The 24,204-nt window shown below is 42.5% G+C and overlaps 1 long non-coding RNA gene and 1 other non-coding gene across 3 annotated transcripts; one reads left to right on the top strand and one right to left on the bottom strand.

Moving 5' to 3' along the window:
- Positions 1-1,537: 1,537 nt before the first annotated feature.
- LOC147995596 (uncharacterized) lies at positions 1,538-10,902 on the bottom strand. Of its 2 annotated transcripts, XR_015683670.1 has the most exons (4): positions 10,600-10,791; positions 7,519-7,571; positions 6,045-6,216; positions 1,538-2,984 (listed from the first exon to the last, which is right to left on the bottom strand). It is a non-coding gene; the product is annotated as an uncharacterized LOC147995596 (transcript). The 2 variants fall into 2 exon arrangements; XR_015683669.1 differs by lacking the exon at positions 7,519-7,571 and having other exon boundaries at positions 10,600-10,902.
- A 4,079-nt stretch (positions 10,903-14,981) lies between these two features.
- LOC148006522 (uncharacterized) lies at positions 14,982-19,035 on the top strand. Its single transcript, XR_015683668.1, has 2 exons — positions 14,982-15,103; positions 16,168-19,035. It is a non-coding gene; the product is annotated as an uncharacterized LOC148006522 (long non-coding RNA).
- The last annotated feature ends 5,169 nt before the right edge of the window (positions 19,036-24,204 follow it).

The raw sequence follows: 24,204 nt of genomic DNA, 5'->3' as shown, positions 1-24,204 counted from the left end.
GTAACCAAGTTTTACCTTCATATCTCTATGTTGATAAATAGAAGTGGTCATCACAGCAGCTTCAGAATTAGATAAAATTATCAAGGAGTTTAGAACTTCTTAAACATAATATTGGATTTGTCAAGGCTATCTATATGAAAAAAAGTTGACCCTAAGAAGATTTTTCACAGATTGCTTTTTATCAGAATTGATCCCTGAAGGTACTACCTTTTGTTTACAATAGAAAATACCATTGCAATTTTGAGATTCTTTTCCTAACTGAACTACAAAAAACATACAATTGCATGGCAATGGCAGGCAGGCTCAGTTCTGCTTCTGCCCTTAGAGGAGCCATGCACCTTTGCCCATTGATTGACTGAAAGGTACAAAGTTTATGAGTGAGGTGGGTTTGTATGTTTGCTTGTTTGAACTCTGGGGAGAAATAGCCTTCTCCAAAAGCATTTCAGCAAAAGAACTCCTGATATTGGGGTAAAATGACGATATAAACTTTAGGGAGTAGATAGGGCTTTCAAGGAGAATGTACATTGTTGCTTGGTACTGAGGTGCTTGGAACAGTTCTTTTGCATGAAGAAGAAATCTAGGTGTTTGCTGGACATGTCCTTATATAGAGAGAGGAAGTTAAATCCATAATTTGGCCACCAGGTTACATGACTACTTCCCGTGTGGTAGAGGTGGGGGTCATAGACCAGAACAAGAAGGGAATACTCCTAATTCCTGCTGGTTTCACAATGAGATTTTTGGAGTTTAGACACACCTCCACCTCACACTTTCTCAGGACTGGATCCTGAATCATAGGGCTTTTACAGTCTTCACATTGGCATTCTGCTATGTGAGCCAAGGAGGAAAGCTGGTATAACGTTTGTTTTAACAAACAATTAATCGAGTTACAGATTCCAGCCTACATCTGCTCAGCAGCTGCTTAATATTCATTGCATGTAAACCTTACTGGATCATCATCAATCATGCTTAGCTGCACTTAATGTTTTCTGTAGAATTTAATAAGCTTTTTTTATTAGTGTGACTATTCTTAAGAGTTTTATAAAAACTATTACACGTCTTTTAATTATGCTACATAACTTGCGATATTTTAAATTCATAGTCGTTTTCTTGGTATAGCAGTGCGAAAGAGTTAATATTAACAGAGTTAATGTTAATAAAATTCACTCTAAAACATATTTAAATGATTATATTTTGATATATTTTATTATTTGTTCATTTTTAATTTTAATTTAATAATTATATACTCCAGTCACCATCCTCTTCCAGGTCCACCCTCTGACCATTCCCCATCCCATTCCCCCATCTCAAAGTGGATGTCCCCACCCCCCTATCCCCACTCTACCAGACCTCCCCATTACCTGATGCCACAAGTCTCTTGAAGGTTAGGTGCTTCTTCTTTTACTGAGGCCAGACCAGGCAGTGCTCTTGTGTATATGTGTCCCCGCCAGCGGGGACCCAGTTATTCAGGGTCCCGAAGAGGCTTTCTACCTGTGGGCCAAAATGGGGGTGAAGAGAAGAAGGAGACCAAGCAAAAGTTCTGTTGTCAAGGTCTCGTTTATTGGGATGAACATTGCAGCTTTTAAGGCTTTCAGGTAGGGGGAGTGACCTTTGTGAAATATGAAGGAGGGGGAGATGAGGGTATAGGCAGTGATAGCTGGAGGCAAAGAAGTCAGGCGATGAGGTCAGGTGGTGGAGACACTGGGTGTCTGAGGAGATAACTGGTATCTGCTCGAGCTGAGGCATCCCTTGAATGTTATACTCCTGTGCCGTAAATTCATGGGAGAGGCTTTATCCAACAATCTTAAGATTTATGGCAGTCATCTTCGGGGTGAGTCTCTGTGGCCAAACAGCCCAGAGTCACTTTGAACCATGCAGTCAAAAAGCGGCTAGGCCCAAATCCAATATGGCTCCGTGCATCTCCCCCATTTTTCTTTAAAAAAAAAAAAAAAAAAACCATTAGGTGGAAGTAGTGGTCTGAGAGAGATTAGACATGCCTCACAGAGTGCCCAGCTCGGCCATGGCAAGCCACTCTTGCAGTTAGGACTGCACCCCAATGGCTAGGAATGAACTTATGCTGTAACACACCGTTCTGGGCTATACGTGTGTGTTATTGGGGAAGAAACTGGGCAGAGGAGCATTTGACCGGCCCGCACGTTTAAACGGGGTGTAGCCACCTCTGTCTTAGGATCGACCTCTCAAACCCCAGCCTTATCTGTCATAGGATCACCTTGTCACCCCCAAGGTTCCTGTCTTAGATTGGTCAAGGGTCAGAGGAAGTTGCCCGTCCCTGAGGATAGCTACATCAGGTCATCTTCTCATTCCTCTCACTTGAGCCCAGGGGCGAAAGAGCAAGGGCCAGATGGCATTAATATAAGAGATTGTGGAAATTGAGCCTCTCCCGATAAGTTGTAGGCACCTCATCTGGTTCTCCTCAGCTGTTATGGCCATACCACCAAGGGCCTAGTCAAGCCTCTCCTGTAATAAAATTTAGAATTCCCAATTGTTAGCAACTACTCCAGAAAGTTCACCCACTGTGCTTGCTTAACAATAGATTGGGGGAGGGTAGCTCCAGACACTGCAGACACAATGGCTGCAGCAGTAATGGCTGCTACAATAGCAGCGAAAATGCCAAGGTCTTTCCCAGGACAGTTCAGGATCGGTCATTCTTCTCTGGAACAACCAGCAGGCAATGAAACCATGTCTGAGATCTGCAAAACCAGGGCAGAGTTCCCCAGTCCACAGCAGCTTCCACCAAGCAACAGTGCACAGAGGGTCGGAGCGCAGGCCGTGGTGGGACGGGACACAATGACTGCAGCAACGCCAGAATTTCTGTGATGACAAAAGATGAGTGGGAATCCTCCATATTCCTCCAAGGACACAGGAATGACTCCAGGGACCCGAACCAGGAGAGCTGAATCTTCATGCTCCCAGGATCAGCAAGTCTCAGCAACCACCTCTGGCAGCTGGCTTACTCTTGTAGCATCCTGTAGAAAAAACACAAAGATTCCCTCTTCCCCATATAAAATATCTGAACAGGATCATGCCAATATGTGGATCTTTCTATTTCACCTTGGCAGAAATATGCCTAGTTGTAGGGTGCCATAAACTCAGAGTGTTCCTTGGCATCCAAATTTTAAAATTGAAATAAAAGGAGCATATTTTAGCATACAGGGATAACTCCCCTTTTTTATTTATTAAAATATTGTTAAAATATTATTTATTAAGATAAGTCCTTAAGGATTAAATTGAGGACACTGAGCACTTGTATTTATAAATTTACTTTTATACCAAATTATTGTCTCCAGCATTACTGTTTTGGATATATAAAGAATGAGATTTTTTTACTAACTGTTCCTATGTAAGGCCTATAATCTGTCTGGTATCATTGTCCTCCCTTGCTAAGGGGTCTAGGCAATCTAATTTGAGTTCTTAAATGGCCTATAAAGGAACAGTACTTAGTGCTCTTAACCACTAAGCCATCTCTCCAGCCCCTCACCAGCTTTATTTACCTAAACATAAGCATTAATTAGAGATGCCAAATCCTATAAATACTGTACTAGAAATCCCTGAGCCCTGAGCCGACAAGGTGAGGCTGGGAGTTGAAAGTAAGCAAATGGAGTCTTCCTCTTTTCAAGAGGGTGTGTTATCAACTCCATTACCATTTTCAAAGAGCTGGGTCTATGGTTTTGTTTAGTTGTCTGAGCCAGAGCACTGAAAGGACAGTGAGTTGTCAGACAATTCACACTGAAATCACTTTGATTTTAAGTAGAAAACCTGCCTCTAATATAGCATTAAGTAATTGTAAAATTTGAGGGCTAGTAGTATCTAAAAAAAAAAAACAAAAGAACGAAAACTTTTTAATCAATTGTAAAACCACAAGCCACACATTGGCTATCAGCGTATGAATTGAAAGCTTGATTTTTAACATTTAAAAACAGTGGCTACAGCACGTAATGTAATTTAATAATCTGTGTTGAAGCGGGGGAAACTCAAGAGAATAAACAAGTGATCCAATCATACATGTAGCCTTTTCATTAGATGAACCACCTATAAATACAGTAAGCACATTTCTTATGGGTTGTATGCACAAATTTACAGTAAATACAAAAGCATGCAAGGAGTAAAATTATCAATTTTGCCTGAAATTTGTATATGTAATAGGCCAAATATCAGTATTTTGTAATAACCAATTTGATTGCTGTTTGGAATAAGGTATGTTTCACCAGGTTTCTTTTTAAAATACTTCCATGACTCTAGCCTACAATTTTGTACTAATGACAAAAGCTTTATCTCCAATGAGGATAACAAAGTTAAGTCCTCTGGTAAGGTGAGGTACTTTGGCAATTAACATATCCTTAGAAGCTTAAAATTAGTTTTAAATACTCTTTTCTGGAGTAGTCTAACAGCTACTCCCCAAATATTAAAGCTCATTTAGAGAGCAAAAGTTTGTAGTAAAAATTTCTATATACACTTAAAGATTTAAAGTTTTAACTTCTTACATTGAAGAAGCGACAAAATTACATAATATAAGGCTATTAGCCATTCTTTAGTAAAAATTTTAATGATATCACTTTATGGGCTCTCTAAAATTATAAGCAAGCTCACGAAATGAAAACTCACAATCGCCAGGATGTAAACAAATTGTATAAAAATAATCCTCTAAATCTATCTTGAAATGGCAGTTGGATAAGCAAACAAGCTGTAATGCTCTCACAAGTTCTAAAACCTCATCAATCCTTTTTAAATCCTGTAACAATCTCTACCTGTTTGATTTTTTTTCTTAATTATAAATAAGTTTGAGTTAGTCAATGTAACACTGACAATCTTTAATCACAATCTTTAAGATCTCTTTGTAACACCAGAGCACAGCCACAACTTTGGAAAGTCACCTGAATTCTGAGTATGTGACTAGGCAGCTGTTCTTGGGGCAGTGGAATTAGCATCAAAATACAGTAACTTTAGGGCAAACCACACCTTTGGCTATGACTGCCAATTCCTACATACGAACTCACGATGGTGTGGTCTCCAATACCTCAACAAAGAGACATTGCCCTAAAATCTTTTAGAAGCCTGGTTTTTAGAATAAGAATTCCATAAAAATATTACCTCAATTTGGACCTGTTTCCCTAGGTTGGCTCATATCCAAATTACAGTTTTAAGCCAACTTTCTGTTACCAATGTTCCACCTTTTAAGCTGTGAAGCTCCTGGTGTCTTTAGGATCAGCTAGTATAAACATTTAGCCAGCCCCTGGGGAGCTTGTCCAGCAGACTTAGGCTTCTAGCTACAGATGTAGGCTCCAAAAGCCAATTGAAACTGTTTTTTATTTATTGTTCCCTTCTTGAAACGAGTTAAAACCAAGTCAAGGTGTGAACGACTGGCAGATAAAGTTTTTATCATTTTTTCTTTTGAACACGAAACATAAAACATTTAAACAACGAGAAACAAAGACCACAGACATAAACTGACAGACATGGATAGCTTGGTGCACCAAGGACACACAATAGACATAGAGGGAAAAACTAGATGGTGTCCCACGATAGGGACCCACATATCCTACCTATGGAACCCAGAACTAGAAATAAGCATTTCTCCAATAGGAGCCAGCAGAGAGGCAGGACGTCTCCTGCCTTTCTTCTGTTCCCAGGAGAGCCCTGAAAAGTTTTTCTCTTTCTCCAAAGCATCCGTGGAGAGTCCGGGAAGACTGTTTTTCCCAAACCCATTCTCTCTCATGTCTAGGGTGTAAACTATCTCTTGTCAGGATCCAAAGACTAAAATATAACTCTAAAAGAACGCATATGCAAAAACACTTTACCATTACCTTGTCCCTTTTTTATTACAAGTTTTACTTAAGCTAGCCCCACACTGCTTAAAATTAACCAGGGACAACTTTCATCAATAAAACAAAAAAACTTGATTAAATCCTTTTTCTTAACTCTTAATCCTCTCTCCCTGAGTGAGCGCTTGATCTCTCCTATGAAACAAGCCTCCTAAATCCATACCTTCCCCATGGCAATTAGACGACAATTATTCGACCGGTCCTTACCTCCCTCTCCAGCGACACACGAGCGATGCGGCCTGAAGAGTCCTTGATTCCCGCTGCAGCTCTCTTATCTCCATCGTCCTGTAGTCGGCCTTGCTTCGGGGTACCTGTTCGGGCGCCACTTGTCCCCGCCAGCGGGGACCCAGTTATTCAGGGTCCCGAAGAGGCTTTCTACCTGTGGGCCAAAATGGGGGTGAAGAGAAGAAGGAGACCAAGCAAAAGTTCTGTTGTCAAGGTCTCGTTTATTGGGATGAACATTGCAGCTTTTAAGGCTTTCAGGTAGGGGGAGTGACCTTTGTGAAATATGAAGGAGGGGGAGATGAGGGTATAGGCAGTGATAGCTGGAGGCAAAGAAGTCAGGCGATGAGGTCAGGTGGTGGAGACACTGGGTGTCTGAGGAGATAACTGGTATCTGCTCGAGCTGAGGCATCCCTTGAATGTTATACTCCTGTGCCGTAAATTCATGGGAGAGGCTTTATCCAACAATCTTAAGATTTATGGCAGTCATCTTCGGGGTGAGTCTCTGTGGCCAAACAGCCCAGAGTCACTTTGAACCATGCAGTCAAAAAGCGGCTAGGCCCAAATCCAATATGGCTCCGTGCATATATGTGTCAGGGGCCACATGTCAACTATTATATTCTGCCTGCTTGGTGGATCAATGCCTGAGAGATCTCAGGGATCCAGGTTATATGAGATTGCTGGTCTTGCTACTGTGTTACCCTCCTCAGCTTCTTCCAGCTTTTCCCTAATATAACCACAGGGGTCCCCAGCTTCTGTCCATTGGTTGGCTGCTAATTATCTGCATCTGACCCCTTCAGCTGCTTGTTGGATCTCTCAGAAGACAGACACGTTACGTGCCTGTAAGTCAATGATAGCATCCGTAATAGTGTTAGACCTTGAAGCCTCCCCTTGAGCTAGATCCGAATTTGGTCCTGTCACTGGACCTCCTATCCTTCAGGCCCTTTTCCATTTTTGGCCCTACATTTCTTTTAGACAGGAAGAATTATGGGTCAGAGTTTTTGACTTTGGCATTAGAACACCATTTCTACACTTGATGCCCTGTCTTTCTACTGGAAGTGGACTCTACAGTTTCCCTCTCCACGCTATGGGGCATTTCATCTAAGGACCCTTTGAGTCCTGAGAGTCCCTAACTTCCAGGTCTCTGGTACACTCTATAGGGTCCCCCAACTCCTACCTCCCAAGGTTGCCTGTTTCCATTCTGATCCTCCCTCAGGGCTTCAGTAGTTCACCTGGCCCCCTAATGCCCAAAGAGAGATCATTCTTTTTACCTATACCACTTGTGGGTCTCTATGTTAATCATTTTCTACTGTGAAAGTCAAGCTTATCTGATGAAGACGATAGATGCATTGATCTATGTGTATAACAGTATGTTGTTATGGGTCAGTTTAGTATTATATCCATTTAACACAATGATAGTACTATGTTCTATGCTAAGATTTATGCCTTGTCTACTTACAGCTTCTGGCCCTGATAGTTTTTCCAGTGTAGGTTTCATCTGGTAGAGAAGACCTTAAATTGAATCATAAAGGGTTGGTTTTCATCATCATGTTCATGAAATCGTTTCCCCAGTCAATATTTCTGGCTTCACCTGTCATTATTATTGCAACTCACAGAGTTTGCAGATATATAGCACTGAAGGTTCTTCTTTTTTGTTAGCACCTTTCAGTACTATGAAAGACTTATGATATAACTGAAATTCCAAGTCAGCACCAACTTAATTTCTCCAAGTTCCATGATTCAAGTATATTTTTCTAACTGTGTTCTTTATGGACTTTGACACACAGAAACCTATACAATCTAAGTCCATCAGACTTCCAAGGAGTGAGCTTCCTTATCAAAACTAAGGGCTGAGTCATCTTCAATTAAATCAAATTCATACCTCTGGGATCATGCAAATATGATTTTTTAGATGAAAGAAAGTGATTTTATACCAAGCAACAATTTAGAGATATTTTCCAATTATATACATATATTCACATATATTCATATATATCACATACACTCTCATAATCACACACAAGCACACAGAAACACACAGAAGCACACACACACACACACACACACACACAAACTGAATCTCTATAGAGTCAGTTTCTGAAATTCCGTTGATTTTTTTCTTGCTATCTATCAAATTTGACTCTTAAAGAGTTTATAGTTAGACTACATTACTGGTTATTAATTTCAGTGCAAGACAATAATCAAGTGAGACCATACATAAGAACTGAATAAAGTTTGTTATAATTAACAGAATGCTACTGTAGAGGACAGCGGAGTTATAGGAATCACTCGTACTCTCTTAAACTATCAAGAAACAAAGTCCAGGCAAGTTACCTCAGGAGCAAGATTCTCAATGGAGAAAAAATAATACTCCAAGGAATTTATACATTCAAGTTGGACATTTAACTTTTGAAATACTGTGTTTAGTCTAATACCAGTTACTATGTTGGACAGTTCATCTTAGACTTTGTGATTTAATACACGTTAAGTGATTTCTAACTTGTAGACTCAATATTATTTTTTCCTTTGTTTCTTTTAATTAAAAGAAAACACCAAGGGTTAGAAAGATTAAAATCCACAAAAGATTACAATTTTGTATTAGAACTCAGAGAACCAGAATCCTAATCTCAAATTCCTTTTCATTGCATTTCTCATTAATTTATGGCATTTATTTGTTTCCTAATGTATCTTTGTGATAAATGATCAGAAGCAGCAAGCAGCAAGGTAAAAATATTTTTTCTCAGTTTTCCAATACATTGTGATATAAACATAGCCCAGGGTTTATATGGGGTGAATTTAAATAAAATGAAACTTATCAAACTATTCCCATTATGGTTATTATATCTACAGTCCCATCAATGATTATCATTTGGAAGGATATTTGGGTTTTTGTCTATAGGGGAAGGTTTTAGATACTTGTAATAAATGGGAATACAAAAGTATCTTACATTGACCGAAAGTTAAATAAAAGTGCAAAAATGATGTTTGACATACTAGCAGTCTATTCAATATCTTGGGCTTGTTCACAAGACCTTACATTTCAACCACCCAAATGATAGGCCTTGAATAATGTGACTGAAAGTTGCCACTGAATTTAAATATTTAATTATGACTCACACATGCTGCACAACTACTGACTTTTTCATTTATTTTTTATTAGTTTTAAACATAGTTAATGATAAATATGAATTGAAATATTAATGACCTTGTTATCATATAGTTAAGTTCTCAAACTGCAGACCACATGTATTATAATGTGACAGTTTTAGAATTCTTACTATAATTTAGGCATTTACACCTTTCAAAATCATTTATTTTATAATTCAGAATTGATGTGGTGATCATTAATTCACAGAGTGACAGGTAATCCAAAATAGTTCTTGTTAGTCTTTCTTAATAATACATGCCTCACTCTTTATATATAATTCTGCTTATTGATTTTGGATTATTATTATAAATATTTTAAAATACTGTTAAATTTTATGAAGGACAACTATTTTTTCTCAGCTTGATAAGTAAAATGATGGGACAAGAAGCCTTTAAATTGTTTACCATTCAAAAATCTTCAGAAAGGTCTCTACAGAATTTTATATACAAGTATTTGTGTTCACTGAGATGATTTATGTACTCTATTCATTAAAGTCTTTTTAAAGGATCTTCAGTAAGTTAGAATTAGATGAGCAAATAAATTCAGTGAAGAGAATATAAATAGAATACTGTAATCATAAAAATAATAGAAATCAGCTCTTTCATGTACAACATAAACTTCTTTCAAAGAAAAAAATGAATCATCTCTGTAATTACATTTTTATTGTGCTTTCTGTTTATTCCTTATTCCTCCAATACATAACCTTGTAATTACAGACATATCTACCATATGTATTTAAATTAATGTCAAATGGACCTAAATTTGAAAGATTTTTCTTTGTTCAGGAATTGAATAAAAAAGAAGAATACACTCTAAACTTTTTCTTAAAAAAATATTCAAACTTTGAGATAGGCTAAAATTATTTGTTATAGTTCAAAAATGTGTGCGTGTAAGATTAAAAAAAATCTGATTAAATGGCAGATGCCAAGAACCAGTCCATTGTTGGAGAGGGGTTCGTGAGAGGAAGGGTGCCTGGGAGTAGTGAAACAAATGGCTGGAACTCAAATATTGGGTCCAAGAGATGGTATATATTCAGCTAGAAAGAGCTTTCCAGATTGTTGTATCTCTGTTCTGGTCTGCTCGAGCCACCATTCTCTTGCTAATAGAAAACCTGTCTAGAGAGCCCATCTCTTGCAAATCAAAAGCCCAAAAGCCCACACTTTATTTACATATCAATTCAGCCATTTCCCCAGGTTCTGTTTTGATTATCTGGTTAATTAACATCTGGTCCAAGACTCTAGCTCCTAGCTCTTAGATTCTTAGAAAGAGATAGCAAGCTCCAGCACAAACAATAAGATCGTTGGGTGGGAAACACACACACACACACACACACACACACACACACACACACACACACACTGTCCCAGGATGACCTTGAACTCTGGAATCTACCTGCTTTTATAATGATGATGGTGGTGGTGGTGGTGGTGGTGGTGGTGGTGGTGCTGCTGCTGCTGCTGCTGAATACAAACAAACAGACAAATAAACAAAAAAACCCACATAGTTGAGTGGGATCTTGCCCTGATCCACCACTCCCTTTCCTTAGTAGACAGTGACTAGCTGGCACATAGTGCAGCTGACCCTGTTCCTTTAGATATGTGAAGCTCTATATACAATTCATATTGCATCTTTTGTTTTGCATAGTTGAAAAAAATGTGTATTTTGGAACCATTGTTTTCAGAGTCCTTTCCCACTGACCTAAAGGTCATATGAGACTAGAAGTGAAACTTAACTACCAGGAGACACTCCCCAAGTGAGACACAGAAAAGAGTTCAATGCAAATGCAAGATGTTTACTTTCCAGTACACTGGGATCAACCCTCAATCAACCCTTCACCTAAAGTGACTAAAAGGTGACTCTGAATGGCTATAACAAGCCTTTTTTAAATATAGTTTTAAGGGGTACAGGCTACATCAGCAAGGTTACATTTTGAACTTAAAACTTAAATATATTTTCTAGCAATCATCAGTCAATACATTCTGAGAATTTTCTACTCAAGAACATTCCTGTGGGTGGAGAAAAGAACATGCCCTAGTCTTGCCCTAAAGCACGTGGCTAGCAAAAAGCCCTTAGTCCCCTAGAGTCCTTCATTTCCTATTTTTTTTTTTTGTTTTTTTTGTTTTTTGTTTTTTGTACAAGCTCCAATCTTGGAGCTACACTCAAGGGTCTCTAGTGACTAACTCATATTCTTCAGGTCCTGTCCTCAGGGACTCATATTGTTGATGTAGGACAATCAGCTATACTGCACCTATTTTCTTTTATGAAGGCTATAAGCTTGTTCAATATGTAGAGTCCTAAGTTCAAAAACAGCAGGAAAAAAATTAGGCATCCTAACAAGGTGACTATAATAGTGGTTAGCCAAGGGGAGGAGTTCACCTTGGGCATCATCACACACGGATTTGTACAACCTGAGTCCCCAAGTTTTCCCTTTAACCATCCCACTGCTTCTTTGCCTTTCTGAGTGAATCTGATTATTATTTGGTTACAGGTGGTGTAGACTGAAAAGAAAATTATACGAATTCTAGGTTTAGAAATATAAAATTAAAAGGGTTAGCCCCAAAAGCCACAAACTCAGGGCTAAGCCCTGCGGCCAAGAATAGCAGGCCATAAAGATAAGAAAAGGAATGCAAGATCCAGCTCAGGCTATCGAGGACTGAGCCATAAACCATCCAAAGACGTCCCCCCAGCTTACTCAGAGTCATACTTTAACCAGATGTCCTCCAGACCCTGATAAGCCCCTACTTGTGCTTTTCAGCCATTGTGTCCTACAGAGAGCATTCCAAGAAACCGGACAGCCCAAGCCTAACCAGAGGTGTTTCAAATACAAATGCTCCATCAATTTTGACAAACTTTTAAAAATAATGAGGACCTAAAGACCCTACCCTTCTCCTGATTTAGTAGCTCTGTTCCAGGAACCAGGGGGCCATAAAACCTTCTGGCGGTCCCCTTATCTCCTGGAGCCATAAAACAATCCTGTAACTTGCGGTACATTCCCCTTTGACATCCCCCATCCCCTGGTGCTCACAGCCTCTGCCTTTAAATACTCTTTTTCCCAGCCTCTCGGGGCCGACACCTCTGTCTCCTGCGCGGGATACGTGTCGGCCCGGAGATCTCTGTAATCGGTCTCCGTAATAAACCTCGCCTTTGCTTATTACATCCAAAATGGTCTCTCTGTGTCTGGGGTCTGCGATTTTCCCAAGACTTGAGTAAGGGTCTCTCTGCGTGGGATCTTTCATAATAATGGGGGCTCGTCTGGGATCTTCGCGACCACCCCAGACTCTAAAGACCCCTTGGAGGTGAGTTGGATGTTTGTCTGAGTGTTTCTGTGTGCGCGGCGCTGCAATTGTCAGTCTGTGTCTGTCTCTGTTTTGGTTCTGCCGTGTGTGTATATATGTGTGTCTTAGTACTGGTCAGTGTTAAGAGGGCAGATGGGTATTCCTGCCCTGTGGTAAGAGGGCAGATGGGTATTCCTGCCTTGTGCTGAGAGGGTGGATGTGTATTCCTGCCCTGTGCTAGGAGGGTGGATGTGTATTCCTGCCCTGTAGGAGAGTGGATGTGTATCCCCACTCAGTGCAGCTGCCTTTGTGGTCCGTGAGGACCCCCTGGCTGCGGAAGGGGGGACGCCCCGGGCCCGCAAGGCTGCAGCCCCTGGAAGACATTCCACGGGCGGAGAACAGTCGGGAGAGCCCGGCTATGGACAGTCAGGAGGACCTGACTCTGGTTTTCTGGAACAAAGGAGATGGAATGCTCCTTTTACCTAGGCGGGAGTGGACGAGGAATCCCACTCCGTCAGAGGTCGAGTTCGGCTGCCTATTTAAATATAGGCACGGACAAGTGTGCTTAGTCCTTAGGACAAGAGGACACTCTGGAATCCTGTTGGGAGGTGGAATCAGATGGTCCATCTCATCCCAAAAGCAGCTAAGGTTAAGCTGCAGTTTGGGCCACGTACTGAAGGTACCAGGCATCTGTGAAAGTTGGTTATAAGATGCTTTGTCTTGATATTGTTTGTCTGGCTTGTTTTCTGTGGTATTGTCGAGTGTCTTTTTGGCTTTTGTTTCGTTTTTGAATTTTGGACTGACGACTGTGTTTGAATTTGGACTGACGACTGTGTTTAAAATCTTGGACTGATGACTGTGTTTGAAATCATGAAACTGTTTGCTTTGTTCGTCAAAGAGTTTTACTTGGTCCTCTTGGTGCTTAAGTTAAAAGTTAAAAATAATTTGCTTGAGAGAAATTGTTTTCTGCCAGGGAGTTTTGTCTTTCTCTCTTGAGCCTCCTCCCCAAAGAGAGATGCCCCTCCCTTTACTCCCCTTGATCAGCCTAGCTGCTGTTAACAGTTGTGTAAACAGACATTAACAAAAACCTTGAGGAAGAAACCGCTTATAAATAAAAAAAGTTCCCCAGATTAGGCCGCCTGCTATAGAACAAATATAGTGAGTAGAAAACTTAATTTTATGGACCCCGCTCTAGTGGCGGTGTGTTGGTTGATAGCCAACGTTAAGTTTTTAAAACATAGTGTTTTATCTGTGCTTGTGCTTGAAACACACAGTAGGGGGGAGCGAAATTAGCTGCGGAGCTGCTGCAGCGAGCATGGGGACTTCTCAAGTCTCTCCCAATTTTTCTGGCTCTTCAGGAGCTGTTTAAAAGGAAAAGGCTTAAGGTAAAAAGAAACACTATAGAGAGATTTCTTAGTGAATTACTACACCTTGGTTCACGATCTCTGGGAATCTCATGGTAGACAGCTGAGATAAGCTGGAAAAGGATTTAAATTTTGCTTGGAAACAAAGAATCTTAAAGGTGGAGTTTCAGCCGGTATGACACTTAGTGCATAGCTGCCTAAAAGATCAAAAATGCTGTCAACAGGCTATAAAAAAGAGACAGGCTGTGTTAGAAATGCTACATGAAGAATGATCTAAAAAGGCTGAGAGTGAGGTGGGGGAGGACTCTAAGAAAAACAAGAACAAGAAAGGAATTTCTGCTTTTAGTGGCCAGACCTTCAACTCTTGCTCACAGAAAGAGAGTGCTCATTAAAAAAAGTTCTTTAAAGAGCCTGCCTTATCTGCTGGCCCTATTCCAAGAGAGGAGTCAGTCTCCAGCATTAAATTACTTTTCTCACTGGTCATCATTAGCATGGAGAATGCCTCTGATCCTATCCCCACAGCAGCCAGTTCCTGCCCCTGTGGTTGAAATGTCCCAGGTTGGGGGGCAGAGAAGCCCCTAAAATAGTTTCAAAAAAATCTACAACAAACTGTAAAGAACTTTGTTTTGTTTTGCCAGTCAAAATTTAAATTTCAGGCTTTGGCTGTGGCCAAGGTCAGGAATAATGTTTTCTTTTCCATGGGCCTTTAGCCCACTGAGAAAGTTTGGTAAAGGGCTGCTACTGAGGTCCTGAAAGCCCCAGGTGAACTGGTTACAATTCTTTTGTCAGCTGCTTAGTATCTAACACTCAGGTTCTACCGTCTCTCCATCCTTTTGTTATTAGTTCTTACTAGAAGCCTAGTGTCCTTTAGAGGATGGGTCTCTTGAGTGATAAAGCCACTGAGCTGGCACTAAAGGAAGGTACTCCTTAAGGGAAAATCTAAGTCCAGAGAGACAACCTGTAACAGATAGACTGCCCCTCTGCTCACTTTTCTGTTTCACAGACACAAGGTCTTTTTGTCCCAAGAAAGCCTCCTGGCTTAGCTGTGTGACTAAATGCTATTTGCCCTCTTCAGTGGACCTCTATTCTCAAGATTCCCTTGTTTTCTCACCATCCCATTTGAGATGCTTGTTAGTAACTGTTACAGGTCTTCTTTACCACCGAGGAAAGACAGAATCCTACTAGAGGCCAAAAAAAAGTGTTCCAGAGATGGATGGAAGGCCCTCACTTCTGCCTGCTCTCTTCAGACGCCTGAAGGTAGGGAGTGCTCCAGGTCTGCCGCCAGGCTCCAAGGGTGGGTCTCTGAGGGGCTAGAAAATGCCCCACCAATCTGGCTAAGATAAAGAAAAGATATGAAGAAAAAGTTACAAAAATTTGAAGGGTTAAGTTGCTGAGAGTTAGTATAAGTTACAGAGAAAATAAGGTTAAAAAAAAGAGATAAAAAGAACAGAAAGCTAGAGAAAAAAAGAGACAAAAAGAAGAGGAAGTTAGAGAGCTAAAGAGAGATAAAAGACGAGAGAGGAACATATACTGGCCACAGTAGTTAGGGAACCTAGGAAGATAGTACCTGGCAACAGAAGAGAATTCCTGGCTAAAGATCAGTGTGCCTAATACAAAGAAAAAGGACACTGGGTCAGAGACTGCCCAAGAAAGAACAAGAGGGGCCACTGGAGAGCTTCTTGGTCCTAGAGTGCTGGACAGGGACCCAATGCTCTGTGCTCCTATGCCCCCCCAGTGGGCCAATATCCAAAGACCTTGAGTGCAAGGGGCTACTGGCAACGAACAATACTTATAGACTGCCCGAAGAACAGTGGACCTTGGCGTGGGCCGGGTAACCCACTAGTTCATAGTCATCCCTGACTGCCCCCATCCCTTGCTCATGAGAAAATTGCTCTCCAAATTGGCTTGCGTGGGCTGAAATGGCTGGATGAGGCCATGTGTATACATATCTATAGACTGTGTATGTGGAGCTTAAGACCTGTCTCAGTACACCAGTAACTGATGCTGGGAGTTGAATGGCTTAGTGCTTTTCTGCCTGAAACACACCGTTCCTGCCAGCCGGGCACTAACAATTATCACCCAATCCAGGACTTAAACTGTGATAGAGTGGCTGATAGAGTGTCCAAAGATGGGACCACTGGTCAGCAGCCATGGACTAGATTCTCCACCGGTTGGGGACAATCTGGTCACCTTGCTGCCCAATCCGGACCTGGAGCCACCACAGCACGAGTGTCAAACACTGACAAAAGCACATGGGTGGAGGAAAGACCTCTGTGACTGGCTGATTGACCCCTGCTGAAAGCCGAGGACCTTGTCCACAGACGGGAAGAGTTCTCTTCATGAATGAAGGTCAGAGACAAGTGGTGCTGCCATGGTGGACAAAACGATGTCATCTGGGATGGCTGAACCTCTACCCCCCCAGCACATCAGCGCCACAGATGTCTTTGCCATCTCTTAGATGCCCTGATGAAGCCAACAACTGTGAGTACTATTCATTGCCCAGGAAAACAGGAGGGAAGAGATTCAGTGACATGGGGCAGTGACAAAGCAGATAAAGTGGCTCGGGAAATGGCTATGCAGGAGCCTATCCTGGTTACAGGCCTGCAAGAGACAGCCACTGAGAACTAGGATTAGACTAAGGGATGGCCTCACTTAGAAAAGGCCCAAATTGCTTAAAAGATAAAAGACAATGACACACTTGAGGGGAAAGCTATACTTCCCAGAGAACAAACAAAAGACTCACTTTGCCAAATACAGAAATGGACCCATTTAGGAGATAAGAAGTTTGTCCAAGTAGTTAAGGTGTATATAATAGACTTTAAGATTTTAGCCAAGAGAGACAGTAAAAAATATAAGATACGTCAGTAAACAAATGCTTAACAAACAAACAGGACAAAGAGACCTAGAGAGTTTAACGAAAAGTTAAAGTGAACTTCACTGAGATAAAGCCAGAAAAATATAATCACAAGTATCTCCTAGTGCTTGTAGATACCTTTCCAGGAATAGATAGAAGCTTTCCTCACCAAACGAGAGACGGCCTCTACAATCATCAAGAAGATACTGAAAGAAATCTTCCCCAGGTCTGGAATGCCCAAGGTAATCTGGTCAGACAACGGTCCTACTTTCGTTGCCAAGGTAAGCCAGGGTGTGGCCAAGTATTTAGAGGTCGATTAGAAATTACATTATATTTACAGACCTCAAAGTTCAGGACAGGTAGAGTAAATAAATAAAACTCTAAAAGAGACCCTAAACAAATTGACCATGGAGACTGGCACAGACTGGGTGACACTCCTTCCCTCTTGCTCTCTTCAGAGCAAGAAATACCCCTTCCAGATTCAGCCTTACCCCCTTTGAGATCTTATATGGGGCCTCAGCTCCCCTGACTGTATTAGATGATGTTACTGAACCAACATGTCATAGTAATAATGATTTGTGTGCCAGGCTAAAAGACCTACAGGTGATACAGAAAGAAATCTGCTCACAGCTGACAGCAGCCTATGCCCCGGAGACCCCTGAGACATCCCATCAGTTCCAGGTCGGAAACAGCTACACTGAGCCCAGACACTCGAGCCTCACTGGAAAGGACCGTACCTGGTGCTGCTGACCACCCTGACAGCCGTCAATTCTCAGCCCTCACCAGCCGTGTACTAGCTGTTAGGGCTGAGAGCTGGGACCTAGAGGGAAATTCAGTCATGTTTGTCCTGGGTTCCATCGAGATAGGTGTGGGGATAGGCTTGATTTCTATTACAAATGATGTAACATTACATATGTTAATACTCCTAACACTTCTTGAGACTGTGCCTCAGGGATCACAACCTGTATAAGTTTAGAAGTTCTGAAAGACAGTCATGACCTTGGTGTATAGGTTTAGATAGTGTCCAGATAGAATCCTGATGCTAAAAACTTAATAAAAACAGAGTTGAGAATTACTTAGGGCTAGGGCTATCTAGGTGCTGCAAGGGCAACACAAGGACATCTGCTGTTGCCCTACAATACAAGGCTTATAGAGAATTCAGAACTGCCATTGACTCAGATATAAAAAGAGTGAAAGACTTTTTAGCTGACCTCCAAGAATACCTAACCTCCCTCTCAGAGGTAGTCCTTCAAAATAGAAAAAGATTAGACCTGATATTCCTTAAAGAAGGAGTCTGTATGCTATACTGAAAGAAAAATGTTGCTTCTATACAGACCATTCAGGAGTAATTAAAGACTCCATAAATAAACTTAAAAAAAGGTTAGACAAAGACAGACAAAAAAACACATAAGAGATGGTTCGAGAGCTAGTTTAGTAGATCTCCCTAGATGACTACCCTACTCTCTGCTACAGCTGGGCCATTATTAATAATTTTCTTGGTTTTAGTTTTTGGCTCCTGCGTGACAAACAGGTTAATTGCTTTTGTTAAAAATTGAGTGGGTGCTGTGCGGTTGATGGTCCTGAGACAACAGTACCAGTCAGTTAGGACAACTGGCGAGACCAAATAAGACTTGATATCAAAATTCTAAGATTAGAATTATTTAGTAGGAGAAGACGGGAATGAAAAGAAAATTATACGAATTCTAGGTTTAGAAATATAAAATTAAAAGGGTTAGCCCCAAAAGCCACAAACTCAGGGCTAAGCCCTGCGGCCAAGAATAGCAGGCCATAAAGATAAGAAAAGGAATGCAAGATCCAGCTCAGGCTATCGAGGACTGAGCCATAAACCATCCAAAGACGTCCCCCCAGCTTACTCAGAGTCATACTTTAACCAGATGTCCTCCAGACCCTGATAAGCCCCTACTTGTGCTTTTCAGCCATTGTGTCCTACAGAGAGCATTCCAAGAAACCGGACAGCCCAAGCCTAACCAGAGGTGTTTCAAATACAAATGCTCCATCAATTTTGACAAACTTTTAAAAATAATGAGGACCTAAAGACCCTACCCTTCTCCTGATTTAGTAGCTCTGTTCCAGGAACCAGGGGGCCATAAAACCTTCTGGCGTCCCCTTATCTCTGGGAGCCATAAAACAATCCTGTAACTTGCGGTACATTCCCCTTTGACATCCCCCATCCCCTGGTGCTCACAGCCTCTGCCTTTAAATACTCTTTTTCCCAGCCTCTCGGGGCCGACACCTCTGTCTCCTGCACGGGATACGTGTCGGCCCGGAGATCTCTGTAATCGGTCTCCGTAATAAACCTCGCCTTTGCTTATTACATCCAAAATGGTCTCTCTGTGTCTGGGGTCCGCGATTTTCCCAAGACTTGAGTAAGGGTCTCTCTGCGTGGGATCTTTCATAGACCCCCTACCTTTTACCACATCAAGTAAGTCTCAAGAGGAGGAGGGCTTCAAGTAGGTGTTTCCTGTAGTATTACATTCTCAGGCAGCTCAATAAAACTGGTCTGGACCCTCACATTGGTGAACTTCTGCCTGGCTTCTTCCATCTTGAGGGCAAATGTAAATGGGGTCTCCCGAATGCACATCCTATCTTCCCCCTTGTACCCCTAACCCAGAGACCTTTCTCTCATATGGGCACTTTGCTTCCACCAGCATTCCCATCATGCGTGGGGAAATCCCACAAGTCAAGTCCTGCTGCCAATTGGCACAGGTCAAAAGTGAAGTCAGGCCACCAGGTATTGAGGAGTTTGGAGGCTACCAGGAAGGTGGCCTCATCTCCAGTTCCAGTGGAAACCACAGTCCAAATTTGAATGATGGGCACATGGGGGGACCACAGGGGTCCCGGGAGGCTGGGCATTTGCAGGTTTCACATGGGACTCGTGCAACCAGGCTGCAGTACCTTAAGGACTGTTGGAGTGGTTATCAGCATCCTAGAGGATCCCTTCCACTGGGGTTCCAGCAATTGTGCCCGATGTCTCCAGTGTAGACCCAGTCACCAGTCTGGAAACAATGAGGGATCTCTGGCATTCCTGGAGCATAAGGCAGACAGTTTTGTTCAAATCTCTTGTATTGACTGAAGGGCTTGAAGAGAAGAGATTCCTATCAATGAGTTGGAATACCTCCAGAGAGGGCCTAGTAGACACCAAGTGAGTTGGGGTACCAAACAAGATCTCAAAAGGAGTCGGTTAAAATGGTAGGGGGTGTTCTGGGCTTGGAACAGGGTCAGAGTAAGGAGCAGCATTCAGTCAGCATTAGTCTCCAAGGTCAATTTATTTAAGGTCTATTTTCTGGTTTTGTTCATTCTCTGTACCTGCCCTGAGCTCCCAGGACCTTACTCACAATGGAGCTTTCAATCATCTGGCCCATCCCTGACTTACCTTAGAAACAAAAGTAAGACAATTGTCTGATCCAATTACCTTGGGCATTCCAAACCTCAGGAAAATGTCTTCCAATATCTTCTTGGGTAAGGTGTTAGCTGTTTCCTGCTTGTTGGGGAAAGTCTCAATCCACTCAGAGAAAGTATCTACAAATACTAGAAGGTATTTGTAACCATATTTTCCTGACTTAACTTTTGTGAAAATCAACCTCCCAATACACCTGGTAAGACTGCGGGCTGTGAAGGGTACCCTGAATCCTGGTCAAGATAGGTCGAATCCCCCCGGCTACTCTAAAGGACAGCAGGTGCATTCCCAGTCTCCCAGAAAATCAGGGCTCTCTCAGGTAGCCCTCATAGCTCCCTGTAAACAGATCAGACACACAAGGGCAACACCCCAAGCCCCTCCTCTACAGGTGAGGAGGTGACTACAGGTCATGTAGGCTCAAGGCAGATCAGATGTGGAAGCAGGACCACGCTCCCAAATATGCTGATAAGGTCTTTCCAAGCTCTCAGACCAAACCAATAGGAAGTACCTGTTGTCAGACACTGACCCCTTCAAAAACTATATCTAAGAATCATGTTCAGAAGGATTAAAGGTTTGCAGGAGTTACGCCATTTTCTGAGAGCTTCTGTCACAGAACTGTAACACTGCCCCTTGGGGAAGAGATTGGCTTTCCTGAAATCACCATCTGAAGCTCCCATGCACACCTCACTGGCTAGTCCGTCTTCAGCTGGCTCAGCCTGTTCCCAGCAACCAAAGTGGCAGTTGCAGAAAAAAGGACCAGCAGAAGAGGAGGCAAAAGCAGTTTTCCTTTCCTTCCTGAACCCATGCACCTAGCCGGGCCAAAGATCCCATGTGCCAGAGCCTCACAATACCTCAGGTCATTCTTCCCTAAGTTCCTTGCCCTGTTTGCTCTTGTCTGCATAAGCATGTACTTGCTGACATACCTTAAACTGTTCTACCATCTTCCCGCCTAAAAACCTAAGTCCATAACATGTACCTTGACTGCTTGGATGAGCTTCTTATCCCCTAAATGAGTCCATTTGGGCATTTGGCCAAGTGAGTCTGTTTGTTCTTTGGGGAATATAGTTTTCCCCTCTTGAGTGTGTGACTATCCTTCCTTTTATAAGTAATAATTGGTGAGGTGGCTGGCAATATGGGCCATTTATTCTGCTGTCTATTCTATGTGTGCCCATCCCTTAGTCTAATCCTGTTTTCTAGTAGGTGTCTCGTGCAGTTCCATAACCAGAATAGGCTCCTGCATAGCCACTTCTTGAGCCACTTGACCTGCCTGCTTTTTGCCTTAGGCCACTGATTCTATTCCCTTCTGTTGACCTGGGCAATGAATAATACTCACAATTGCTGGCTTCATCAGCGCATCCAAGACATCTAAGATTTCCTATTTGTTTCTTTTATTTTTTTCCCTCTGATGTGAGTAGTCCTTTCTCTTGATATATAGCCCATGGACATGGCCTGTGGCAAAAGCATACCTGTTATCCCTGTAGATGTTAATTTTCTTGCCAGGCCCCAATTTCCAAGGCTTTGGTGAAGTCAATTAGCTCTGCTTTCTGTGGTGATTTACCTGGGGCAGGGAGGCTGGAGGTTCAGCCAGATGACATTTGTGCTACCACAACAGCACCGGCTCATCTCTGACCCTCCTGGAGAAAACTGATCCTGTCTGTAAACCAGGTAGCCTCAGCTCCCAGCAGGGGTTAGTTGGAGAGTTCTTTCCTCTACCCATGTGCTTCTGACAGTATTTGACACTCACGCTGTGGTTGACACTTGTAGGATTGAGACCAATCAGTGGAGAATCTAATCCATGTCAACTGACAGTAAGTGGTCCCATCCTCTGGTTCTTTCCATTCAAAGGTGAAATGTTCTTGACTTTGGGGTGCCAGGGTCAGGCAGAAGAAATCATCTTTCAACTCTAAGACTGTGTACCAAATTCTGGAAGGTGGCAAAGAACTCAACAGTGTAGGGGTTAGGCAAAGTAGGGTTGATGTCAGCCATCTACCATGGTTTACCTCTCCTAAGTCCTGGACTAGATGATAATTGTTAGTGCTCAGATTCTTAACTGTCAGGAGCAGTATGTTCCGGGCTGAATGGCATTAAACCGGACTCCAAGCTGGAGGAGCCTGGAGATGTGTGGCTTAATTCCTTCTCATTCCTCCCCCAGCATCGGGTACTGGTGTACCAAGATAGGATCAGCGTGGGTCTTCAGCTCTACTTACACAGGTGCCTATAGACATACACGATCTAGCCCAGCTGTTACAGCTAGAGAAAACTTTTTCCAGCCATCAAGCAATATCCTGTCTTTGGGTGTTGGTCTCAACACCCAAATGTGTATTTGTCCTCTAACCTAATAATCATAAGTACTTGGACAGGTTCTCCAGCAGGCCACCTCAATTGAGGGCTCTCGGGAAGGAAGTGGATGTGAGTCCCCATCTTGGAGAGCAAATTTCTCTTGATCAAGGGATAGGGACAGTCAGGGATGATCATGAACAAGTGGGATACCCGGCTCACACCCAGGTCCATAATTTTTTGGGTAGCCCATGATATAGTTTAGTCCCAGTGGCCCCTTGGACCCATGATTTTTTTCTGGAGACTGGCCCATCAGCTTGGAGGAGAACTGAATGTTGGGCCACCAAGAATTGGGTAGGTTTTCCTTCCACTTTCAAGGTTGCCCTGAGCTCAGGGAGGGGATCTAAACCCCATCCTTGTCCTCTCTAGTCTCTCTCTTCCTCTAGGGCTAACATCTTCACCATTTGAGGGCACTTTTCCCAAAGTTTGGGATTCCCTGCCCCTGGCTTATGTTTGTTAAGGCACTCCCGGGACCAGTGGCCCCTCTCCTTGCAATATGTGCACTCCTTTTCACAGTGTTTTCTGTCTCTCTTTGGTTGGAGTCTCTCTTCTCTGTTTTCCATAACTACTGGAGATTCCTGTTGCTTTTCTTTTTTTCATCTTTCTTTCATTTTCTTCCTTTCTCTTTGTCTGCCCCTTCTCCTTCTCTGTCTCCCTATCATAATAGACTTTCTCAGCCACCTGCACTAAATCCCTCAACAACTTATCCTCTAGTGCCTCTAGCATCTGAAGCTTTTTCCTGATATTTCTACTAGCCTAGTCTATAAAAGCCATAGTCACAATAGCTTTGTGCTCCTTGCTGCTGGGGTCATAGGGTTTATATTGGTGGAATGTCTCCATGAGTTGCTCTAGAAAGGCTAAGGATATCTGGTCTGGTACCTGTTTAACCTCTTGTACCTTGGTCAAATTGGTGGGTAGTTGTGAGGCCCCCTTGAGACCTGCTATTGGAGTCTGGTGGTAGATCTTCATGTGCTCCTTATCTCCTGCCATATTAAAGTTCCATCCAGGTCTATTCGGGGGAAATCCGCTGTCAATGAAAGCCTGGTCAATCAGACATGCCCCCAATTCTGAGGGAACATTCTTTCTGGCTTCCTCCATTATCCTCTCTCACTCTTCAGTCTTGAAGGGCTCTCTCACAAGTTGTTGGATATCATCCCAGGTGAGCTGTTGACTAAATAAAACAGTCTTAAAGAGACTAATCAGTCACTTGGGGTTATCTGAAAAGAGGGTGTTGGGCCTTGCAGTTGTATAAGTCAGCTGAAGAGAAAGGGCAAAATTGCATGCCCTGACTGCAATACTCATTTATGGTCGTGTAGGCTCGGAGGGTAAGGACCACTGTTATATCAGGTGAAGTGGCCTTTTGTTCTGGGTACCCATGGCCAAATAACAAGGGCCCCTCCCCACCCTCCCCTTTTGCTGAGGCTGGACAAAGAGGGATGTAAAGGGACACTGGATGAAGTCTCAAGGGAGATCCTTGAGGAGGGGCCATGGGAACAAGGGCCATAGTAGGGGGATAAGGGGGTGGAGGATCCATCAGTATCAGATCCACTGTGGAAGGGTCCTGGAAGTTGTTGTGTTGTTGTTCTTCACCGACTCTGTTGGTCTTCACAGGTTTTTCTCCTTCCTGGCCAGGACCTGTGAGAATCTCTGACAAAAAGTCTTTTATCCGGGGTGGGGATGTTTGTGTGGAGAGTCCTCCACTAGATTCTTCCAGGTAATTGTATATGGTACTTGATCTGGGTGCCTGAG

Source organism: Rattus norvegicus, chromosome 3 (genome assembly GCF_021556685.1).
Source record: "Rattus norvegicus strain SHRSP/BbbUtx chromosome 3, alternate assembly SHRSP_T2T, whole genome shotgun sequence".
Taxonomy (NCBI): domain Eukaryota; kingdom Metazoa; phylum Chordata; class Mammalia; order Rodentia; family Muridae; genus Rattus; species Rattus norvegicus.
This window is presented reverse-complemented; position numbering and strand designations above follow the sequence as displayed.